Genomic DNA, 17,331 nt, shown 5'->3' on the forward strand with positions numbered 1-17,331 from the left:
CAAATATCAATTTGCAGTTTACTACTATGACTGGGAATCCATCCAAAAGTAAGAACATTTGAACCCTTACAATCCTTTGGAAAGACTTCACCCTTGTTAGGCTGTTTGATGCCCTATTTTGTTGTATAACAAATGCCACACATGTACTATTGCATTTCTTCAGGAGTAATCCTCATAAGAACTTTGGTTGAAGAAAGAGAAGGTATGAATTTGTTTATAGGATAATCTCTGTTTAAATGTAAGTTTACTATCTTTACACTCTGTCCATCCAGTTGTGTTTTTTATATAGATGATGTAATGTCCAGATGTAACACTTACACCTTCATGGAAAATAATGGCTGTACAGGTATGTGTTTTACCAGGAGCGGCTCGCTGTGGTAACAGGGGCTGGGAGGCGCCCACGGGGGGGGGAAGGGTTGAAATTCATAAAAATAAAAAAAAACTTACCTTAATCGTTGCCGCCGCTGCTGTCACGACCGTGCTGCTCCTCTCCTCTTCTTTGCCGACAGCCTTCAGGCAAAGGCTCCTGGAACTGTGTTCTGTGAAGATATAGGTCTTTTACAAGCAAGAAACGTGCATCAGACCTTGCTATCTGTTTTACACCTTCAACACCATGAAATATAATTGCTAAGAATTTAACCTAATTTCTACTTGGATACAAAATGAAATCAAATTTTTTGCCCCCGGCTCCATTAACTGGTCCTTCTTCAACATTTCAATTTCGAAGCAAAACCACCCTGCAGTTCTTACAAACACATAGACACTTTAGTAATCCCGTAATTGTTTTAACAGACTTTTCTAAAGAATCCAATTTGGACTACAGTTTTACATTCAATACTATTGTTGCTCCTTGATGTTCCGTTGTAACAACTGCTGTAAGATTTAGTATTTGCTCTTTCTCCAGCTGCAGCAGTACTTCATTGAAAGAGATGCATTCTTGAAGAGTAGTCATTAGACACATACTGGATTTTTCTTGTTTAATAAATTCAAACATTAGCTGTGCTGCAGATTTATTAAAGTAAAGATATTCTTTATAAGTTCTGTTTCCAAACAATCTTTCCCTTCTACTGACAGTATTCCTACTCTGATGTCCTTTAGAATATTTCCATACTGCATATCAGAGGCTTGATGCATGTTTCTAATTAGTTCTTTGTACTGAAAATTCAACCAAATGTTTACATTTGTAATGCTCCCTAAGGAATTGTGAGTTTCTTCATGTAAGAGTGTCTTAAATACAGGCTGTCCTTTCACAGGAGTAAGTTGTAATAAATCACCAAAAACAATTACATGCTTTCCTCCAAAAAGTACTTCATACACTGTCTTCAATATTTGTTGCATTCTCTTAGTTGTATAAACCGCATTTTCTTTTTTTAACTGAAACTCATCTTGCCTACAAGGACAGATCACTATTCAAGTTATTTGTGTATAATCTAATTGTCTGCATCTCATAGACTGTTGGAATCTGGGGGGGAGGCAGCTATTTTGGGTGACAGGCACCTGGAATATGAGGTACTAAAAACCTTGGCTGAACCTAGCGGTAGATGGGTTATTATGCAGTTACTGCTCTATGGTAACAAATTTGTGTTCTCCACAATATATGGGCCTAATATTGATGACCCAGGTCATAGATTGGCTGACTTTGGAGCTTTTAGAATGGTATGGAGAACTTACTGTTTTGGGCGAGTTTAATTGCGTAATGGATTATTGTTAAGATTCAATGAATCGTAGGGCCTTCCCCAGAAAGGTTAAAACTAGGGCTTCTATATTCGAAATGGCACGGCTTCATTGTCTCATGGATGCATGGAGGACTTTGTATCCCCAGGTTCCGGGGTATACATATTACTCTACCCCCCATTCCCACTTTTTGAGGATAGAATTGGTTTTTGTGCACGGCTGCCTTCTTCAGCATGCATTTATGGAAGGAAGTATGTCCTAGAGTTACTTCAGATCATAATCCTATCTTGCTATCACTCCAACTGCAAGCTGCAACTTGTCTTGCCGATTTTCTTCCCCTCCCTCCATCTGCTTGAGGATCCAGAATATATATTGACTGTCACTAATCAGCTGAAGGAGTATCTTCAAATTAATATTGGCAAAGCTTCCCCATTTGAAGTCTGGGATGTGATGAAGGCATTTTGCAGAGGATTACTCAGCAGTTTATTTATCATCAGAATAGGAGCAAATCACGGGCTCAGCAGACGCTGAGCCAGGTATTAAGGAAGTTGGAGTTATCACATGCAGGGGAAGTCTCTAAAGGGGAAAATGGTCTCAGGAAACTGCATCTCGCATTAATTGAAAATCGAGCCAAGTTAAGGAGAGAACTGAGGGAAAGGAGGGCGTCTTGATTTACTAGGCACCGTCTGCTTCAATATGAGTATGGTGAACAAGTAGGGCATATTTTGGCACGTCAAATTGCAGATAGGCAGTCGGAACATCGTATTCAAGTGGTGAAAAGCATGGACAGACTACTTTACACAAGTCTGGAGGATATCGTGGGTCAATTTGCCGATTTTCATCAGGATCTTCATGGCCCTTGTGGGACAATTGATGTGCTGGGGTTTAGGTGTTATTTAAGGGATGTTAATATATCTCCTCCTGGAGATATGTTTTTCTCTGCTCTTCAAGAGTACATTACGTCTGGGGAAATCATCAAGGCAATATTGGCATTGCCCGCAGGGAAAGCTGCTGGTGAAGATGCCATTTCGATTGGATTTTATAAGACTTTCAAGGAAATTATCCTACCGCTTTTTGTTCAAGTTATACAACACATGGGGGGGTTAGGGGTACAGTTCCCACATCTTGGAATATAACCCGATAGCTATTTCTCTGAAGAAGGGTGAACCCCCGGAAGAGCTCGGGTCGTATTGCCCTATTTCTCTTATAAATGCCAATGCTAAAATAGTTGCTAAGATTCTGGCTGCCCGCTTAGCTCCCTTTATGACTGCTTTAGCGTCACACTACCAGCATGGTTTTATCCCAGGGCGAGATACAACAGCCCACACCAATACTGCAAAAGTGGCCTCTGATGTAGCGGAGAAAGCTTGTCTTAATATGGAGATGATACTCCTGGGTGCAGAAAAGGCTTTTTACAGGGTGGTTTGGGAATGTCTCTGGATCACTAGGGGGCTTTCAGCCTTAGTGGTCACTTCCTTAGATGGGTGGGGCTTTTTATAAAAGCCCTAGTGCATATTTGGTGCATTCTGGAATCTCATCTGCCTCTTTCAGAATATATTGAGGCACCAGACAGGGATATCTTTTATCCCTGCTGTTATTTGCTCTGTACCTGGAGCCATATTTGCAGACTCTCTTTATCAGAATTATAGTATTCTACTTTTTATTTGTGATGGCTCTTAAGTTAAGATCATTGTTGCAGTATATTCTGCTAACCCCTTAACTGCATAAGCTTGTATTCAAGTGACGGCCAGTAGATTTGGAACGTATTCAGGGTATAAGTTGAACCTCGATAAAAGCCAGGTGCTTTTCAATTTCCATCCAGAAAGCCCAATACCAGGAAACACTTCCCCAGCTATTTACCTTGGGGAACATCTCACACCCTGTGTTGCACAAATATACAAACTTAACTATGAGTCTGTCTTGGCAGAGGTCATTAAAAAGTTAAAATTGTGGTACCGCCTCCAAAAGGTATTTTTGGATGGTGTAATATTATCAAAATGAATATTTTGCCTCAGATTTTATATTTGTTTCATTCAATACCCCTTCCTAATTTTTTCTTTACACAATTAGATGGGGTTATTAGTACTTTTATCTGGGGATAGAGACAGGCCAGACGTGCTATCCACCTTATCAAGATCTTGTTTAATCAGAGCGGTCTCCAGCTTCTGGATCTCAAACTTTATTTTTAAGCAGCTTTTGAGAGGCAACTATGAGTTCTGCTTGTGAAGGATAGTCAAGATCCAGTAGCATTTCCATATGGAATGGCGCTTGGACAAGAGTGTAAAATGTTTCTGTTTAGTATCGGGGATCACAACTATTTTAAGCAGGTCCGATTTAAGTGCATTAGAGATATTACGTATATTTGGCGTGAAATATCTACCAAATACTCATTGTCGCTTGTTGGCCCGGATAGTCCTCTTTGCGATAACCCAATGCTCCCCGCAATTTTTCAAGATAATGGCCCTCATTACAACCCTGGCGGTCGGTGTTAAAGTGGCGGTAAGACCGCCAACAGGCTGGCAGTAAATAAAATCGAATCACGACCATGGCGGAAACCACCAACATAGACAGCCGCTTTAACACTCTGACCGCCACGTCGGTACAAACAAACAGCATGGTGGTCACCGCCAACAGACAGGTGGAAGACAATGTACCGCCCACACTATTACGAGAGGCCAATCCGCCACCTTTTCCGGGGGCGGAACTAACCCGAACAAAAACACGGCAGAAACAGGACTTGGAATGGGAAACACTCACCTCTACACATCCTCCCTGCAATAGTTTTCCTGCTCCTCTACCAGGAGCACGAACGACGGCGGCGGCGACGACCACGGTGAGTACTGCACCTACAACACAGGGGAGGGTGGAGGGAAAAGAGAGTGACACACACATGCAACACGCAACACCCCCACCCTCACCCTCACCCTCACCCACAACAACACACACACTAATATATGCTGCAACATTAGATTTACACCCCCCAAGCCCCCCAGAAGAACGCAATGACAAAAGGAAATGATTGTAATCATTAAAAATCCATTAGTCAAAACTTGAAATACAGTATAAACAATTATGTACACCAACTATACAAGTCCGGATAGTGCACCATTCATAGTCCGTGGACCACTGGGCCCAAAATACATGGGCGAGGCCCACACTCGATATCAGACTCCAGAAGGAGAGAACACTGCTGGGGCATCAGATCGAAATGAAACAGGCACCTCAGGGGGAAGGGAAGGAGGGGCACCTCAGCCGGATGAGTGCACAACGCCAGCTCCACAAGGGGGCTCCATGCCCATTGATGTATCCTGGGGAGTACAAAGCCACAGTCTTTCAAGTCTCTCCAGTGGGTGGTTTGCCCACTGCTTTATCCTCAGGAGTGCAAAGCCACAGTCTCTCAAGTCTCTCCAGTGGGTGGTTTGCCCACTGCTTTATCCTGGGGGAGTGCAAAGCCACAGTCTCTCAAGTATTTTCAGTGGGTGGTTTGCCCACTGCTTTATCCTGGGGAGTGCAAAGCCACAGTCCCTCAAGTCTCTCCAGTGGGTGGGTTGCCCACTGCTTTATCCCGGGGAGTGCAGAGCCACAGTCTCTCAAGTCTTTTCAGTGGGTGGTTTGCCCACTGCTTCATCCTGGGGAGTGCAAAGCCACAGTCCCTCAAGTCTCTCCAACGGGTGGGTTGCCCACTGCTTTATCCTGGGGAGTGCAAAGCCACAGTCTCTCAAGTGGATGCCTTTCTCCACTGGTTCTGGAGGGGGTTTTGTGCCCAGAGTGCTTCATCCTGCCAAGGACTGAGGTAGTGGATGCCTTTCTCCACTGGTTCTGGAGGGGGCTTTGTGCCCAGAGTGCTTCATCCTGCCAAGGACTGAGGTAGTGGATGTCTTTCTCCACTGATTCTGGAGGGGGCTTTGTGCCCAGAGTGCTTCATCCTGCCAAGGACTGAGGTAGTGGATGCCTTTCTCCACTGGTTCTAGAGGGGGCTTGGTGCCCAGAGTGCTTCATCCTGCCAAGGACTGAGGTAGTGGATATCTTTCTCCACTGGTTCTGGAGAGGGGTTTGTGCCCAGAGTGCTTCATCCTGCCAAGGACTGAGGTAGTGGATGTCTTTTTCCACTGGTTCTGGAGGGTGCTTGGTGCCCAGAGTGCTTCATCCTGCCAAGGACTGAGGTAGTGGATGTCTTTCTCCACTTTTCTGGAGGGGGCTTTGTGCCCAGGGTGCTTCATCCTGCCAAGGTTTGAGGTAGTGGATGTGACACTCCACTGAGGGTGGTGCAACATGCAAGCTGGCCAGGCTCCTAGAACTGACCACCAGCCTCGTATGACTGACCACTGGGGATGGCAGCCATGTCTGCGGTGTTGCCACTGGCTCAAGATGTCGCATGGCTGTTGGCGGTGCTGGCGGTAGCATCAGTAGCGGCAGTGCTTGCGGCGGACTCTGTGGCATCAGTGCTTGCAGCGGACTCTGTGGCATCGGTGCTGGCGGCGGGCTCTGTGGCATCGCTGCTGGCGTCGGGTTCTGTGGAAACGGTGCTGGCGGCGGGCTCTGTGGAAATGGTGCTGGCGGCGGTCTTTGCGGTGGCGGTGCTGGTGGCGGGCTCACTGACTGCGGTGCTGGTAGTGGTCTTTGTGGCAGCGGTGCTGGTGGCGGGCTCACTGACTGCAGTGCTGGTGGCGGGCTCAGTGTCTGTGGTGCTGGTGGTGGGCTCAGTGTCTGCGGTGCTGGCGGAGGTGTCTGTGGCAGCGGTGCAGGTGGCGGTGCTGGTGGCAGTCTTGTCCGCCGTGCAGGTTGGCTCCAACGTGGACCTGCCTTTGATTTTCTGGCCCTTTCCCACCTTGGATGGTGGGGCAGCTGTCTTGCCTCTGTCCACTTTTGTTTTGCCTGAGCCCTTGGTGGCAGGTGTTTTCGCCTTCTCCTTTCGGGATGTGGGCAACTTTTTCAGTTTTGGAGGTGGGGGAATGTCCTTGCCCTCGCTCCTTGGGACACTGGCAGCCCTGTTGCTTGGCGCACTCCAAAATCCCGCTATTGCTGGCACCACTGTGCCCGGTGATGTGGTGGATGAGGTGCTGGGTTGGGACCTGGAAAGGCGGGCCCTAGGGGACGGACGGGGGGGATGTGTAGGGAAGAGGTCAACATTTGATAGGAAAAGCTTTTTAGACACACTGGGACGGGTAGATGGAGGGGGTTTGGGAGTGGAGGAAGAGGTAGTGGATGTAGGAGGTGTACGTTTGCTGACTTTGGGTGAGGGTGCATGGGCTGGAGGCTGTTGTGAGGTGGATGGCTGTTGGGTGGGTGACTGCGTTTGTGTACTTTGGGAGGAGGGCTCACTGACACACTGGGAGAGGACACAGGGGATGTGTGAATGGTAGTGGGGGTGGTGAGTGCACGTGAGCAGTGTGTGGTGATGGGCGCGCTGGTGATGGAGGTAGTGGCTGAAGATGTAGTGCATGCAGGTGTGAGTGGAGACGAGACAGGGCGGGAGGAGGGAGACGTGGAGGAGGGGGACACAGTGGAGACAGTGGATGTTGGTATGTCTGCATGGGTATGATGCTTCTGTGAGTGCCTGTGGGATGTGTGGTGCTTATGTTTGCCTGAGCCACCCTTGTGAGTTGAGGTATGTGCATGCTGGTCTGATGGTGTGCTTGGGATAGGCTGAGGTACAGGGGATTGGGTCTGGGTGGAGGAGGTTGGAGGGGGAGGCTGGACATAGGGTCAATGGCTGCCATCAGTGCAGAGGCCAGAGCCTGAAATGCTCGCTGTTGGGCTGCTTGGCCAGAATGAATGCCCTCCAGGTATGCATTTGTTTGTTGCAACTGCCTCTCTACACCCTGGATGGCATTCAGAATGGTAGACTGCCCAACAGTGAGGGATCTCAGGAGGTCAATAGCCTCCTCACTGAGGGCAGCAGGGCTGACTGGGGTAGGGCCTGACGTGTCTGGGGCAAAGGAGATGCCCACCCCCCTGGGTGAGCGGCCATGGGACATATGCTGAGGGGCTGCTGGGAGGGTGGTACTGGTCCTACTAAACTCACCCTGGCCTAGGGGAACCCACAGCCCACCTCCCCCACCCAGACACCTTGTAATGCGCGCAGTCAGGTGGATGTGACGGTACTCAGCCCCTTGTGGCTGCTGTGATGCCCTCAAGCGCCCATCCAACTCCGGATACGCCACCGCCAGGATCCGGAACATCAGGGGTGTCATGGTGCGACGGGCACCCCTCCCACGTTGGGAGGCCATCCCCAACTGGGCCTCCGCCGTCTTCTTGCTCCAGCGTCAAATGTCCTCCCATCTTTTCTGGCAGTGGGTGCCCCGTCTGTGGTGGACCCCCAGGATCCAGACGTCCTTGGCGATGGCATGCCAAATATCCTTCTTCTGGTGGGCGCTGACCTAGAGTATTAGTACAGGGGAAAAGGATGATCTTTAACCGTCTGGACCATCGCAGTCATTGGCCCACGTTCCCACCCTTGCCCTGACACACATACACTCACCGTCCGCTCATGCAGGCCTCATTCCCCCCGTATCTTCCATCCACACCACTCCAAACAGGCATTTCCCATACAGCATGCTCACAGTGTACTCATCTGTTTGTCTGGAGGACCATAGAGTAGCGTGTACTGGGGGAAGGACCCCATCCACTAACTTCTCCAACTCCTCCAAAGTAAAGGCAGGGGCCCTTTCCCCAGACACATGAGCCATCGTCGCTTCCAGACTGAGGTCACAGCAGCACTTGTAGTGTAGGTCCTCTCCTGTCGAAGGTCAGGTATCAAGTGAGTGAACAGACAGAAAATGGCAGTCACGTCCGCGGCGGTGCGTGCCATCACTGCCGGCGTACATCGTCATTGGCTCCTGGGACCCATAGGGCCCAATGTTAACCAATGCAGGATTGCGCCGCGGTCTTCGACCGCCTCCTGCGACGGTGTACAACGCCAGCGCAGTTACCTCATATCCCCTTGTCCCACATTACAGGTCAGGCAACCGCCATTTCAGGTGGCCACATGGCAATATTTGTAAATGCGTCACACCTATCTAGGCCTTGCATACACACAGTGACAGGCACATTGCGGATTGACAAATGTGTGCAATAAATTCTTTTTTTACTACCTCAGTGTTGGCTGACTCTGTGCTCGCTGTTCTCGTCCATAGGGCACGTCCGCTGGGGCAGGTGAGGAGATGGCGGCATCCTCCGGTGTACAGACCGCTGGTGGACCTGTCGACAATGGAAGACAGACACATCATTATCACTTACAGACTATCTGGAGAAGTGGATAATGGAGGAGGTGGCACCGGAGGGCCTTTTACGTTTCTTCGCATTTGAAAGGGCACATAGGGTGCCGGCGAGAGCTCCCCCTCCCCCCAGGAGCACCTCCGAGGCCAGTGGTAGCCAGACTATTGCACTATAAAGACCGGGATCATATTCTGGCACAGGCTAGGAAGGTCGGAGAACTAAGAGTTGAGAATACATTGGTCCGCATCTTTCCTGACTTCTCCTGCGACATTCAGGGGCAAAGAGCTTCCTATTTGGAAATCAAGAAACAACTGCAATCTTTAAACATTCAGTACGCTATGCTCTTCCCCTCCACGCTCCCGGTGGCAGACAGCGGAGGAACCGGATTTCCCGGACACCCCAAGAGGCTAGAGACTGGCCTGATGAACGTGAGGGCCCCACGCGGACCGGAACTACTAGGGGATCTATACCTAGGAGCAGGTGACCCCACGCGAGAGGGTCGGGGGCGACGCCCACCTCGGAGGAGAGCAAGGTGGAACGACAGTGAGCCACGGCGGCGGTAGCAAATCTGAGTGGACGAGAAACTAGTCCACGATCCGCAGAGTCACATAAGGGTGATCGAGGTCATGGACTCAGATGCTGAATCGAAGAGCTCGGCGGCCCAGAGCGTTGAGTTAGCGGTGGTGACACCAGTAACCACTGAGACTATTATTTGAAATAAGGCCTAGGATCCACAGATACCTTGATGCCGGAGGCCCTGGTGGTGCGGCTCGTTTGTGCTCAAGCTGAACACTGCGTATTATGGTCTGTAAGATGCTGACGGGGGCCACCCTGGAGCCGGCGGTGCTGCCCGAAGAAAGCTTGATTTTTCAACTACCCCATTAGCACTGACTGTTGCTTTTGAACGAGTTTGGATGGGGAACTATTCCGACACCTTTCCTGGGGAAGGGGAGTTGGGGAAGTTTTTGTTTAGAGTTTTTGGTCCCGTCACATGCCCCACCCGGGGAGGAACAATACCCCTGGCAGCTTCAGTCCTGAAGCTACCGCATGCGTGGATGAAGCGCATAATCAGAACAATACTGAGTTATACATATGGGAGATCCCAGTGAGTATAAGGTGGTCTCCTGGAAAGTAAGGGGCATGCATAACATGGCTAAGCGTTACAAGGTACACTCATACTCTGCAGAAGAGGGGCCCACATAGTAATATTACAAGAGGCTCACATGACAGCGACGGAGGGTGCAGCACTACAGAAAAGATGGAGGGGCCAGGTCTTCTACACACCCTACTCTGCATACACAAGGGGCACCCTCATCTGGATAAGAGCAGGCATACCATTCCAGATAACCAATACACTGATAGATCCCGACGGACGATATGTGATGGTCACCAGTAAATTAGGGGGTTGAGACTTCACTCTGATAAATGTCTATGCGCCCAACATAGACCAGGGCGCGTTCCTGGATCAGTTATCAAATGTCCTGGCTCCTCACTTGCTACGCTCGGTGCTGATCGGGGGAGATTTCAATTTTGTGGCTGCACCAGAGTTAGACAGGTCCCACCCTCCTTTGAAGGACTCTTTAGTGAACACTTTGGCTGGGAGATTCCTTGACTGGCAGACGGGTTGGCGGCTGGTAGACTCCTGGAGGACCCTCTATCCCCAAGCCAGGGATTATTCGTACTATTCTGCAGTACATGACTTGCATGTGCAACTTGACACTTTCCTATGCACTACGGACATACACACCCAGATATGGGAAATAGAGTACCTAGGGAGGACCATCTCGGATCACAATCCCATCCTAATGCACATACCATGGATGCGGGCTAAATCCAGCATCCCCACTTGGTGCCTTAAGCCTGACTCTCTCGAAGACCCTGCATTTCGTGACCAACTAAGAGGACATACTGTACAATACTTTGAGGATAACAATGATACGCCCCCTCCCCTCAGATGCTGTGGGAAGCATTTAAGGTGGTAATGCGCGGACGCTGTATTGCTGCGTCTATGGGTGTCAGGAAAACATTGCTACGAGACGTTGAGGGGCCGAGACAGAACTCTGCTCTTTGGAGAGACGGGCTCCTGAGAGCCCTGCCTTACGGGGGAGCTCCGGACGGCTAGGTGGAGGGTAGCTGAGAGGGTAGCTGAGTAGCATGATCTGCTTCGACTATAAACATTACCTAGCTAGGGTGCATGCGGAAGGGGATAAGGCAGGTGCACTATTGGCATGGCTGGCCAACCTCACCAAGCGAGGCTCCCCTGTCACAGAAATAAACACTCAGTCGGGAACCAGGCTTTACCAACAGGCTGACATTAGCCAGCACTTCCTCGAATACTACACTACTGTGTATGCCAGCACCCTGGGAGGAGGGGGAGAGGAGCTGCGGGCATTCCTAGATGCGCTCCCACACTCGCACCTTTGCGATACGGAGAGAGATGTCCTGGGAGCCGACATAACAACGTTAGAAGTTAGGGACGCCATCGGAGGGCTGGCCCGTGGGAAAACACCAGGGAGTGATGGCCTGTCGATCGAGTTTTATGCCAAATACTCGTTAGAGCTGGCCCCCAAATTGGTGCAGCTATTCAATGCTGTGCGTGCAACAAAACAGCTTCTGCACTCCACGGGAGAGGCCCTGATTGTCCCTCTCAAACCCGGCAAACCTCCTACAGATAGTAGGGTTTATAGGCCCCTCTCCATGTTAAACTCAGACTACAAGATATTAAGCAGAATACTGGTGACTAGATTACTCCAGCACATGACCCGATTGGTACATCCCCATCAGGCGGGCTTCATTCCCTCCAGAAACACAGCTCAGAATATTCGAAGAGTAATGCATATTAAGGATACTCTTACCCCTCAGATGGCAGAGGCTGCCATACTGGTGGTAGATATAGAGAAGGCATTCAATAGTCTCGAATTAGATTACCTATATGCAGTGTTGACCAACATGGGGTTGGGCGAGGGCTTTGTCACTTGGACGAGGCTATTATACACGAACCCGAAGGCGAGAGTCTGAATGGGCACCATAGTGTCAGAGCAGTATTTGGTGGAGAGGGGCACTAGGCAGGGCTGCCTCCTATCACCGCTTTTATTTGCATTAGCAATGGAGCCATTGGCTGCACAGACTCGAACCGTCAACTGGTATCAGGGACTACTGCAGTGCACCAGGCGTCATACAATCGCAATATATGCAGACGACCTGCTGCTGTTCTTACAGAATACCAATCGGGAGCTGGAGAGGGCCCTTGTCTGCGAGGGACGAATCGCCAGAGGGGCTGGGGAATGTGACTTGGGAACCCAGATGCATGCCTTACCTGGGAGTTAAAATCTATCACTCTAGGGCTGACCTTTTACAGGGTAACATAGGGGGCGCCATCAGGACCTTGAGAACCAGCATAGCTTTTTGGAGCTCACTACCGCTCTCAGTGGCAGGGAGAATAGTGGTCATTAAGATGGTGGCACTCCCACGCCTGTTGTATTTCTTTGTGACTCTGCCGGTTTGGATCCCGGTGGCGGTGTTCAGGGACCTAGACTCCATGCTTACGCCGTTCATCTGGGGAAAGGGGAGATGCAGAGTATCAATCGCCAAGCTGAAAAGGCCCAGAGCGGGAGGAGGGCTAGCGGTTCCTGACTTTGAATCCTATTATTTGGCTGCGCAGCTGCACTGCCTGACTCGCTGGGTGGCGGAGCGGAGGGTCGGTGTGAGAGATGACGACACCTTGGCTCCCCCAGCGTCGCTGCTAGCAGGAATGTGTTTGGGCCACCCTGCTCTGGGCTCCGGGCTCTCTCTCAAGGTCGGGGTTCTCGGCCAGTGTTGGAGGCGCTGTCTGAGGCGCTCAGGTTTGTCAGAACGTATGCGCTGGAGATTCCACTGGTTTGGCTTCAGTGGTTGCCCTGTGCAGGGGATTGGAGAAGACTCTTGGCGTGGGAGGGGGCTGGTGTCATACAGATGGGGGACCTTTATCGGGAGGGCTGTCACTGCCTTTCGAGGATTTTCGACAGGCTCATGATCTGCTGCAGGGCCAGTTTCTCTTGCATCGAACGGTCACGCAGGCAATACAAGTGTACTAGAAGTCAGGAAGTGGAGAGCCTCCTCCTCATTGCCCAAGCACCTATATACTGACGTCGGATGGGCTTCTGAAGGCCGTCACAACTCTGTACAGGACAATTAATGCAGGGACACTGGGACCACTTGATGAGCTGAGATGTAATTGGGAGGCAGACATAGCGACACAGATTTCAGAAGGAGATGGGATCAAATATTAGAAAGGGTACCGAAGATTTCCAGAAATGCTAGATTTCAGCTCATACAGTTTTATATCTTACATAGAGCTAACCTTACCCCGCAGAGATTGCGGGACCACTTCCGGGTCCATGACGCAAGGTGCCCTCAGGGCGGAATGGAGGCGGACGACTTCATACATATGCTTTGGTCTTGTCCTCTGTTGAAGGCATACTGGAACTTGGCAGTGAGAGTGGTGGTGGATATAGTTGAGTATGAGGTTGCTTGTACAGCTGCACACTGCTTGCTACACTTTTTCCCACATTCCCCCAAGAATCGTGCGGCTAGTAGGTTTCAGGATCTTGCATTCATACTCGCTAAACGAGAGCTGACAAAGAACTGGAAAAGCATCATTGGCCCTCATCTCCCCAACTGGAGGAGAGAGCTAAAGAAATGGTCTGGGAGCGAAAGACTGGTCCTGCTTGTGGAGCTTCGTAGGGGTCCCCTTAACTGAAGGAGGCCTGGGACCAGCTAGATGAAAAACTGCATGATGAAACGCCCTGTACAACAGGAGCAGAGCCGGCTCCCGTGGCTACCATTTGACAGGATGCAACACACAATAGTTCACTAGGCAAGTTACACAGGGAATAGGAAGCATGCCCAAATTCTACACTTAGTGGATACAATGAGAGGCTCGGGCAGCACAGGGGGAAGGACAATGGTTACATTAACCGGGTGGCAGGGGGGCGACAGCGGGAACATGGGGGGGGGGGGGAGTTAAGAGTTAGTTAGGAAGTTTAAGTGTTATATCATAGTCACGCTCGACAGAGATCCCTCTGCATACACTCAGTCTCCTTAGACACTCACACTTGGTCTTAGGCCTGAGGACTGAGATACAGCACAGGCAGAGGCTGGGATGCTCTTAATTAGTATGCTTACATTGTTAGGCACAAGTCTTACGATAGTTGTTCACATGTATGCTATTCAGCCCAACATGTATTGCCTAGGCTGCAGGAACTTTTGTGTATATTGCAATGGCTTGATATGTAACGAAAAACTAATAAAATATGTTTAAAAAAAAAAGTACACCTTTTGTAATGTTTTAATAAGTAATCACTGCATTCTGTATAATAGCTTCAAGATAGCTCAGGGGTCAGTTTAGTAAACTGAAACAACATAGAAATTCCCATAAAGCACCTTTTCTAATTTCTACTAAAACCTTTATTGGCTGACTTGTATAATTTCTTTATATCATTTACAAACCTACTATGTATATTTGTGATGAAACTTTGGTAAGAAACTACTGACTTGCATTCACCTTGTATTCATTCATTCCTTTATTAATACTTTTTAACATAAAGTCAATTTTACTACACATACCTTATACGTGTGCTTGTTGCAGTGTGTGTTTGCCTTGCAGTTTCAGTTAGAATTTCTTCTCACTCAAAAATGTACAGAAAACCAACCACAAGAATAGAGATCCATTCTCTTAGCAGGCAACCATGAAATGGCAACCTTTTTAACTTTGCTTTCAAGGTTACTCAATCAGAAAACCAATCACATTCTCCCTTTCATCTGAAACTTATGTTGTACCACTTATGACTGGCTTCTATACTTAACCCTTTCCAACACTACTCAAAAGATAGCCCAATTCGGTAAGAGTTTTCGCCAGATCTGCGGATACACCACAGAGCTAAGCCTGGCCCCTGTGCAAATCCATGAATGGATCAGCAGGGAAATCCAAAAATGATTTTTTTATTATATTAAAAAACATACATCCATATCAAAGCTTTCTTCACACAAAAGCAAATCTGAACAGCAAATAATTATTGCAAATTATTATTGTTTCTACATTAGCCTAAATGAAGTCAAGCCTAGTCTTTTTTTTATACCCTTCTTCCTTATGCTCCTGTAGCTGTGTTACCATGGGTACACAGTTTGAAACATTCTGCTGCAGCAGGTCAAAAGTTCATAACAGTTTCTGATTGGGGCATTCTTACTTTTAAATCGTGTTTAGCAGGTGCGGTCACAGGTAGCAATACTTGTTTCCAAGTTTTGTAAAGCCAATGCAACATTTACTTACAATTCACATAACCTCACTTCCTACCTCCACAGACAAACATTTCTACAAGAGCCAATTAAATCTCTTCTTTCACATTCTACCTTCTACCCTCCATTTTAACTGAATTGACTTGGATCTCAAAAATAAAAAAACAATTTCTAACATTCTGTACACATTTCTTTCAATGTGCCATAGTAATTTAAATGTATTTAGTAATAGAACTCATACTCAAACTCATTTATATGCGTCAGTGCCCACATATTGGCCGCAGGACCCTTTTGTACTTACTGTCTGTCTGGACACTGGATTTTACAGCATCTCTCTGGCTGTGAGATGGCTATGACAGTGTTTATCCTGCTGTGAGAGTGAATGTGAGCGTATGTCTCTGTATGAGGGTGAGTGTCAGAATGGGTCTATGGGTGTGAGACAATGTGTCAGAGTGTCTATATTCATGTGAGACTGAATATGAGACTCTGTCCGGGTGTGAGAGGGAGTGTTACAGTGTCTCCCTGGATGTGAAAGTAGGTGTAAGAATGTCTCTCTAAGTGTAAGAGTCAGCGTGAGAGTGTCTGTGTTGGTGTGACAGTGAGTGTTAGAGTAAGTCTCTGGATGTGGGACTATGGGCCTCGTTACGACGTTGGCGATCTTTTTGGAAAACCGCCGCAGTGGTGGCCACCAAATGACCGCCATGTTGGTGGGAATCCAACTGTCGCATTACGACTCATACCGTGAAGGCCGCCAAAAAACAGCCACAAATCCGACACTGCCAGGAAACTGGAGGTGGGAAAGAGGCTGTTCCACCACCAGCACTGCCATGCCGAAATAATTCCACCCACCAGATTACGAGCCACAAATCAGCACAGAGGGTCTTTCAAGGCGGAAAACCATTGGCAGTGTGAATCGCCACACTCAGAATCCACCACAGTCAGAACACAACATCACATTGGATAGTTTGAATACACCACACCTCACACACATACACATACCTGACACACCTACTCACAGCACTATATAACACATCCCAACACAGCCCACAATTCTTTGTTACAAAATAGACTTACACATACACAGAGAGCAGGCAGCAAATACACATAAATAGCACTGTTACACCAAAGGCACAGATACATACCCCACCCAGCACACACAACACAACGGCACAAAACACACATAATGACCATACACAAACACCACAAGCCTCCACCACCCACTATGCACCACCCACACCCCATCAATCACCACCCACTGCATCCTTACACACACAACACCCCCCTCCCACCCACAACACAACCACCACAATGTCCCCACAAAAGCACCCACGGTTCACAGATGACGAGTTGAGGGTCATGGTGGATGAAATCGTCAGGGTAGTGACACAACTGTTTGGAGTACTGGGCCAGCAAACCTTGATTGCCAAGGAAATGGAGTTGTGGCAGAGAATAGTCAACAGGGTCATCTCAGTAGGCAACCGTCCACACACAATGGAAGACATTAGCAAGAGGTGGAACGACCTCAGGGGGAAGTTGCGTTGCATGGCATCACAACACCAGATCGCCATGCACAAGGCTGGCGATGGGCCCCACCTCCTCCCCTGCAATTCACATCTTGGGAGGAGAAGGTCTTGAACATCCTGCATCCCGACGGCCTGACTGGAATACCTGGAGGACTGGACTCTGGTAAGTGCACACAACGTCCATGTCACACAATGGCTTGTACTGCACGCTTCCTCACCACCCATATACTCCCCAATGTACTGTATGTCTCACTGCACATCCCACCTATCCACCTAATGCACCTCTCCTTCATGCCACACATCCACCCAGCCCACATGCCCACACAGCTCTTGGCAAACGTATGCCTAGCATGAGCCAAAACTAACACTACAACTCCCACAATGCACAAGCCCATCTACCTGAATACCTAGAATGTGCACATTAGATCACATCCCTTGCATGAATGCCTATTGGACTAGCCATACGAGCTATGCCAAACAAGGATAAACACAGCTGAAGTACTGCGACTAATCCAATTGGCCACTAATCAGAATCCACAACCCAGAAAGTCACCCACCATGGTATGGTATGTCAGATGGCAGACTCCATGCACATGCAAAGCATGCACAGACAGCTGATTTAACCTTGCATACTCCCATATCC

The 17,331-nt window shown here is 48.8% G+C and overlaps 1 long non-coding RNA gene across 1 annotated transcript in view; it reads right to left on the reverse strand.

The window, feature by feature from the left end:
- Positions 1-255: 255 nt before the first annotated feature.
- The window catches only part of LOC138302118 (uncharacterized), a 37,868-nt gene continuing 20,792 nt past the window's right edge, over positions 256-17,331 (reverse strand). The window contains exon 3 of the long non-coding RNA XR_011205286.1: positions 256-539. This is a non-coding gene — a long non-coding RNA (uncharacterized lncRNA). The remainder of the gene's footprint in view (positions 540-17,331) is intronic.

The sequence above is a fragment of the Pleurodeles waltl genome, chromosome 6 (assembly GCF_031143425.1).
Source record: "Pleurodeles waltl isolate 20211129_DDA chromosome 6, aPleWal1.hap1.20221129, whole genome shotgun sequence".
Classification (NCBI taxonomy): Eukaryota; Metazoa; Chordata; class Amphibia; order Caudata; family Salamandridae; genus Pleurodeles; species Pleurodeles waltl.